Raw genomic sequence first — 7782 nt, forward strand, 5'->3', positions numbered from 1 at the left:
TGCTTCCATGGCACTCCTCAAATCCTCCTGTTCCACAAGTGATAGACCCAGAGATGAGGAAGTGAGAATGACCGGACAGAATGACCTGCTACCATTCAGAAGATCTAGGTCTCCAGGCAGCAGGGTGCACTTTTTGGATGACTGTGGAGTAGGAACATGTAGCTGGGACATACATTTCAGAAGTGTTCTCAAGGCTGCTACAGGAGCCTCCTCACATTGGAGAGAAACAGAAATCTGATGTTACTCCCATAAGGAAGAGGGGGACCCTATTCCAGCAAGCTGTACCACTGAGAGGCAGGACCATGTATTGTAAATCATGGTAAATATAGGGATTGCCCAAATCTGGCCCTGAGTGGCTTATTACCTCTAACACACTGCACTTCCCTCATCTCAGATCCTCCGTTATTCTGTTGAGGACATTGAATATTTGAGGATATTTTGAATAATTGAGGGTATTGAATAATTGAGGGTATTGTGCATTGTCAGAAGGGAGGAGGGACCAAACCTAAATTTTAGTAAAAGCAACTACTCTGGTTAGAGATGCAGAGATGTTGGCTAACCCTGGACCCCTTTCAATCCTTCAATAAACAAAGGGCTTATGTTTCTTATTACAGAGCTAGTTTTTACCATTCTCCTTTTCCCTGATCAGCTTCGTGGGATGATAGACAAAATGTTCAGTGTAGTGGAACTTCTTTTTCTCCCTGGCTGAGCACCTCTTCAGTGTCAGGCCACACAATGTGATCCAGCCAATATGATTAGCTTATGCTTAATGTAAAGTATGTGACCCATCCTACTAAAGACAATGGCAGGATTCATGTGATCTACTGTATCAGAACAGATACTGATATTTTAAAGGGTTTAGGCACTCATAGCCACTAAATTCCTATTTGCATGTTTGGATACCACCATGCCTTTAAAAATCTAGCCTAGGCTCCTCAGCATCTTGCACAGTCAAACTGTGGAGCATCCATGGAGTATCCATAAAGCTAGTTGAATACTATTAGCTGAATAACAGTTTAAGTAAAAAAAAAAAAAATGCTCTTTTTGTGGATAGTTTGTTCAATGATTGTTTTTCCCACAATTCCACTCTCTCAGCTGGACAAATAAAAATTGGATATAAACAATAATTTCAATAAATCTTTCAACTAAAGGATTAGCAAATACATTTTATCATTATTCTCACTGCTACATAGGGATCAATAAATGTGCCCCTACTAGTCTTTTTAACCTGTCTTATGTTAGTAGTAGTTGGACAATTCATTGAACAATTATGCACTTTTTAAAGATAAATCATCTTAAATTAATATGGACTAGATCTAGATCGCTTCTTCAAACTGCACTGACTAAGATGATCATTGACATTTGGGAAATTAGAAATCAGTTATGAAAAATACATGGAGGAGCTTTATTTTAAAGCATGCAACACGTACACTACTACACCCAATTTATGTTTGCATCAGTATATGGATTGAAAAGGTATTTTTTAATCTGATCAAACACTTTATACTAGTTTTTGGTTGCATATGTAAAGCAGCACGTTAGTAATCCAGTAAGAAAGATTTCTTAAAATTTAAGTTGCTAAAAATTGCGTTGGTCCTCTTCATTGTTTCTTTGTTTGTTTGTTTGCTCATCTCTATTAGAAAGTTCCCAAAGGCAACACCATACTACTTTGAACCCACTCACCAAGGGAACAGAATAATATTTATTTCTTTTTATAAAGTGCTTTCTATATCATATCTTTTTTCATGTGGGGCTCTAATGACAGGAATGTTATTTCGGGCAGTGAAACACACATTCACTTAGAGTGTCCTGCTTGTTGCCAGAAAGGCCAAAAGCAGCTTTAAAGAAGGGAAACCTCACCAGACAATCACATAAAGAGGGTCTCCACAGCTGCATGCTGTGAATAAGGACCAGAACTTCACCTAATATAAACCAGCAGAAAGCTACTGACAGCAATTGGGCAATGCTGATCTGCTGCAGCTGAGGACTGGGCCCATAGTCTTCCTGGTAGACCTCCACAGCATTCAGTAGTATGTTTATAGAGTGTATAGAGTGTATAGAAGGCCAAAGACCGTGTGAAGCCGATTTACCTTGCCAGAGGCAGAGCCATATATCTCTCAATCTTATTTTTTTTTAATTTAGTGCTTTGTACCGTGTGCATAAGGTTTGTTTCCATTACTTGTGTTTGCAGCCCAGTTCACAGGTACTAGACTGTGACATTTTTCATCAGGCCTTCATGAGCTCCTGACTGCTGTTTGGCCACCCTGGTCTTATGATCCTCATCTTGTGTTCTAATAGCAAATGGCAGTAAGTACATAACAGTTCCAAAGGATACTATATGATAAGTAACAGTATCTTGAGAGCAAAGAGGCTGAAACACAAGTGGCCTAGTTTAATTCCAGTTGTGATCAATAAAAAATACATATTGACCTTGGTGGGAGCTGGATCAGGACCAGACTGAGACAGGTATTTACAGCCAAGAGTAACATTAACCTTAACAGCTGCTGGGTAACCTGAAAGTTTCCTGTCTAGAGAAACAATTAAGAATCACTCTCTTTCACTAACTCTTTCCAGCAGTTAAGTTAGGAAAGGAAATGAATAATATCAATAATACTTTTGTTTTAGCCTCAGAGTTTTAAAACAGATTGTCTGCTGAAATATTTACTCTTGTCTTTCCAGTGATGTCATTACATGAGCATTTTTCAGTTGACATGAAATTGTCAAGTGAAACTGCTTTATGTCTTTACAAATCCTCTCTTCCATTCTACTCACAGGCCTTTATGTAGTTTCTTTCATAGAGTCATAGATTCATAGACACTAGGGTCAGAAGGGGCCTCAACAGACCAAGTCCATCCCCCTGCCCTGAGTAGGAAAGACTGCTTCCATTTTCCCTTCTTTGGTAGTATGGTGCCACTCTAACCTAGCACATAAACCATTGGCCTGTCACTTCTTGGCCACTCACTCCTGGACATGACAGCCACGAGCTTGTGGTAGATGCCCACTCTATTTGGGACTGGTCTGTGCTCCTTCTTTAACAAAGTTTGTTGATTTTTCCTTCTCCCATTAAACACACTATAAAAGGACTAAAAGAGCCAAAGCTAGTTGGAACAGTTGGCTTTTTCCCACAGGAAATTTCAGTGTACTGACAAAAAATTGCAAACCGAAACATTTTAACTGGGAACTGAAATAATTCAATTCAGAAATGTTGCCACAGGGCCTCAGGAAAGCTGTCGTTTGCCTCATGATCCCATTTACTTCCACAGGCTAGGCTCCCTGGGTGCATCTTCAAGCGCAATTAATGTGCAGCAATAAACTCTGGAGCAGTTTGAGCCACAGTAAACTACTCCCTGGCATAGTACCTACATGCATGCCCAGGACAGCAGTAATTTGAGCAGGGCAGAACAGGTTCAGGCCAGCAGGGGACATGGGGGATCAGCTGAAAGTGCAGAGCTGTGCGTCTAGGCAGCAGGCAGAAGTCTGGCTCCCGGTTGGCTGGGCTGACTAGGCACAATTTATGCCCATGGTCAGTGTCTACGCATGTAACTGCCAGTTAATTAGCCAGTCATAAGATAGCACTGTCCCCAACAGTGCTATCTTAAACCAGCATAAATTAGTTTCCTGCATCCTAATACCATCACATGTGTAGATAGTGATGCTTTAGTATTCAGCTAATTAGTCTACTCCACATCATAGCACATGTGTAGGCACGGCCCCTCTCCCCCAAACTGCAGCCTAGACCATGGCAATGTGATTGGAGCAGTTCCTTGGAACGCAGGGTCAAACATCCTCTTGTTGAGGCAGGGTCTGGAACCAAGATCTTCCCTGGACAAATAAGCTAAAGGGCCAGAGGCTTACCACCCCTTCTATTCTCTTTGGCATGGCACTTAGCACATCCCATTCTGCCACAGTTAAATCCACACTACTCATAAGCGCTAAAAAATGAAATAATTTGGCTGCATACAGTCAACTCTGTTTTTTTCAGTGCTCTGAAGGTGAAATCTAATGGTGAAATTCTCCCTAATTAAAAATATTACTGATATAAAGAAATGTGATAAAAGCCAACAAATGGGAACCACTGTGAGCCTGGAAGGGATGTGTGGACCTACATGAAGCTGGAGCTAATCACCTGAGAAAACTGTATATAATTTTTTCAGGATTGTGACTCCAGGATGTCAATAAATGCCTTATTACTCACTGGGGGTTCACATATATTCTCTCTGTAAGTGTGACTGTCCCATTTGTCAGCAGTCAGATTGTAACCTTACATGTTACCTAAGCATTCTGCAATAGGGCCAAAGGCAATATGTCTGGAATGACTGCTTTGTGTCTTGGAGATTAAAAAAAAAAGAATGCTCTAGCTGACTCACTGACTTAATATTTTATCAGTTTTTCCGACACCGTGTTCAGTGGCTGATATAGTGTATTTCTGCTTATATTGGTAATGTCAGTGATTCACTGAAGTAGTTTGCGTTTGCACTATGTTAAATCGTGTAACAGGATTAGGAATTCTTTACTTAGCAAAAAAAATTGGGATTTCAACTACTATAAGTTATCCTTGAAATCATCCTTTCTCACTCACATTCTTTTCCATACTTAGTTGGATTTTCTACTTTAATCACATAGGTTAGCTAGAATGTCTCTTATCTTTTAAAAACCTATCATGTTCACATTTCTCTTTCTCTCCACATAACAAAAAAAAATTAATGGTAACACTCTGGTATAAATCTCGCATAATAGTTTGAAATACTTATTTTTCATATTAAATCTGCATTATTAATCATTACTTTGCTTTTTAACTACAAAAATAAACAAATTTGTTTCCAAAAATAGTCATATGATTGAAGATTGAAGTAGTATGAACAGGTTGACCTTTCCAGACTCTGTGCACCAAAGACCCTTAACTTTATCATTTTGATACCTATTAGCCTGTAGAAAACAGCAAAAATAATTGGCATCTATTTGGTAAATAACTGTTATCCACTAATGGTTGGATGTCATTCTATGCCTGTATATAACTAAATGGGCTATTGCTGCTATTGCTTTTTTGGTAAGGCTTGTGAAGGTAAGGGTGGCCAAAATTCGGAATGGGCTTCCAAGGGAGGTGGTGCTCTCCCCTACCTTGGGGGTCTTTAACAGAAGGCTGGAGAGGCATCTGGCTGGGGTCATCTGACCCCAGCACTCTTTCCTGCCTAGGCAGGGGGTCGGAATCGATGATCTGTTGAGGTCCCTTCTGATCCTAGCATCTATGAATCTGTGTGTATCTATTCAATTTGATGGCATTTCTGTGTTTACCTGTTTGTTTTGAAGTCTGATTTTTTTTTTAATCTTGCATCTAATCACTCACAATCTCAGGGCATATTCTAGTTATCAGTGGCCAATACACTTTTGATTTAGTGGAACATGGAAAAAATCAAAAGGAGAAAAATAGGGAACTGCAGGCAACTGTCTATAGATCCAACAGCAGGTTCATGGCAGCCATTAACATTTTTCCTAACAATGTTCCAATTTTGCTTCTGCCCGTCCTGCTAAGACAGCTTAACTTGTTGACATCCTTACCCTTCAGAAACCCTTTCGGATGCCTACTATCTATTTGGAGAGACACTGTAGAATCATGCCTAATCTTTTTACATTAAACTACTATTTACTTCATAGTAGACATGATCTAAACAAAAGGTAGTACATGCCCAAAATTCATATAATCTACAAAACATTAGGTAGCTTTACTTTATTTCCTGGACTTTGCTTCATTTCATGCAAGATAAAAATTTCTCCACTAGAATTTAGCTATCTAATATTGAGCACAAAATCATAAACTGTACTTTAATTATAAAGATTAATTAATCATAAATATAAAATATGTAATGCTAAGTAAAGATGGACCAAATGAATCTGGGATATTTATTTCTTAATACCCTGAGATACAGATAGCAATGTGAGAGAGATATTTTAGTACCACACACTTTTTACCCTGTCAGGGATAGACAGCTGGATAGAGCACTTGAATAATAATTAAGAAGGTGAACAGTCTTATAAAGAGAGGCTCATGACTGGACCTGTGGAAAAGTGATACTGTGAAGCTCTGTCCTGACAAGAAAACCAATCACAAGCTTGCCCACTACTATTTACTGATATCTTCTGGTTACTTCTTAGTAGGTCTAACTGTCTCTTCTGGCACAGCTGCTATTTTACAAAATTTGTAACCTGTGGTGCCCCCTCAAGTTTGGGAGGGCAGTGGGGTGAGATATTCTGGACCCCATAGCCAACCTGGAATACTTGAGATTTGAAAACATAACTGGGATGGCCTAACTCTAAACACTAGACTTATTAATAGCCCTTTTTCTAGTGAAAGTTGAGAATGCCAACAAAAAAAAAGTGGTCGTTGGATTAAGGGTAAATCTTCAGAGGGTTTGAATGGAATATTGGACCTCAGGGGAGTTGGAAGGAAATATAAAAAGGATACTGAGGAGGCTCAGAGAAAGGAAACCTTTGCATCCAGGTCAAGGAAGTAGGCCAGAGAGCAAGTTTTATTCTAAGGATGAGCCACAGGAAAGGAAAGGCAGTACGAAAGAGCAGAGTAGGAGATGGGAGAAGAATTGGTTAAACTGCAGCAGCATTACAGATTGAGAACCAGATTCTATTCAACCTGTTATGTACCCAAATATATTTAGGCAATCCTATTCAATCTTGTTTGAGTCCCTGAAAAAACATTAACACATCTACTTTTATAATGCACTTGTATCTTAGATTTAAATCTAAGCGAAGAAAAAATAGAAAGGATGAGGAAGATCCACTTCTATATCAATGGCCTTCATGTGCTCAAGCATGATGGAACAGGATTGCATGAAGCAGCTTAGGTGCTAATAGGTAAAACAGAATCTGGCCCTGAATTCCTACTTACATTTGCTCAGTAGGCTGTGCTGATTTAAGCACTACATGTGTCCCTTGATTTATGCTGTATATGCATTCCTGGAGAACGGCACTTAAATCGAATTCACATAAAGCGAACCCACTTTACAATGTAACAAATAAGGATAGGTTCCCATAGTGATGAGGAAGGGAGGGAGGAAGGGAATGAAGCTGGGACTAGGGAAGGGGTGAGGGGAGGGGTGCTGCTCCCAGGGCTGCACAAGGCAGCAAAGCAGAGGGAACAGAGCGGCCCTCACCCCAGCCCCAGCTGCAGTGGCCCCTGGAGCAGCTGGTGCCAGATGCCTGCAGCTGCTGGGCTGCACCATGCTCTGCCTGTCCCCAGTCACCTCTGCTCCTAGGCTGTGCCGTGCCCTGATGTAGGCATCTGGTGTTGTCTGCCCTCGGGGCCGCTGCAGCCAGCTGGGACTGGGGTGAATGCTGCACCCCATGCCGCCCGACACTCTGCTTGTCTGCACTCACCTAAGCCCATGCTGGAGCGGCCCCGGAAGCAGCTGACACAAGCTGCCTGAACCACGGCATGGTCCAGCCCAGGAGCTGGGGTGATCCCAGCCATAGGAGGACAGGTGGAGCATGGTGCAGCCCAGAGGCCCAAGCAGCTGGCAATGGCTGCTCCCGGGGCTGCTGCAGCTGGGGCTGCAGTGAGTGGGGTCATGGCCCTTTCTTCTCCCCCACAGACTTACCTGCTTGGGCGGGGGGCATCTATACTGATTGCATAAAAGTGAATTTACCTCACATATAGCAAATTATGGATCTAAATATGCTCATTGCATAAAAGCAAATTCACACATAAAGAACCTGCATAAATCGAGGGAAACCTGTATATCTGTATCTCAGCAGACAATATCCTTGTTTTGA

Source organism: Alligator sinensis, unplaced genomic scaffold, assembly GCF_000455745.1.
Source record: "Alligator sinensis unplaced genomic scaffold, ASM45574v1 scaffold1338_1, whole genome shotgun sequence".
NCBI lineage: Eukaryota > Metazoa > Chordata > Crocodylia > Alligatoridae > Alligator > Alligator sinensis.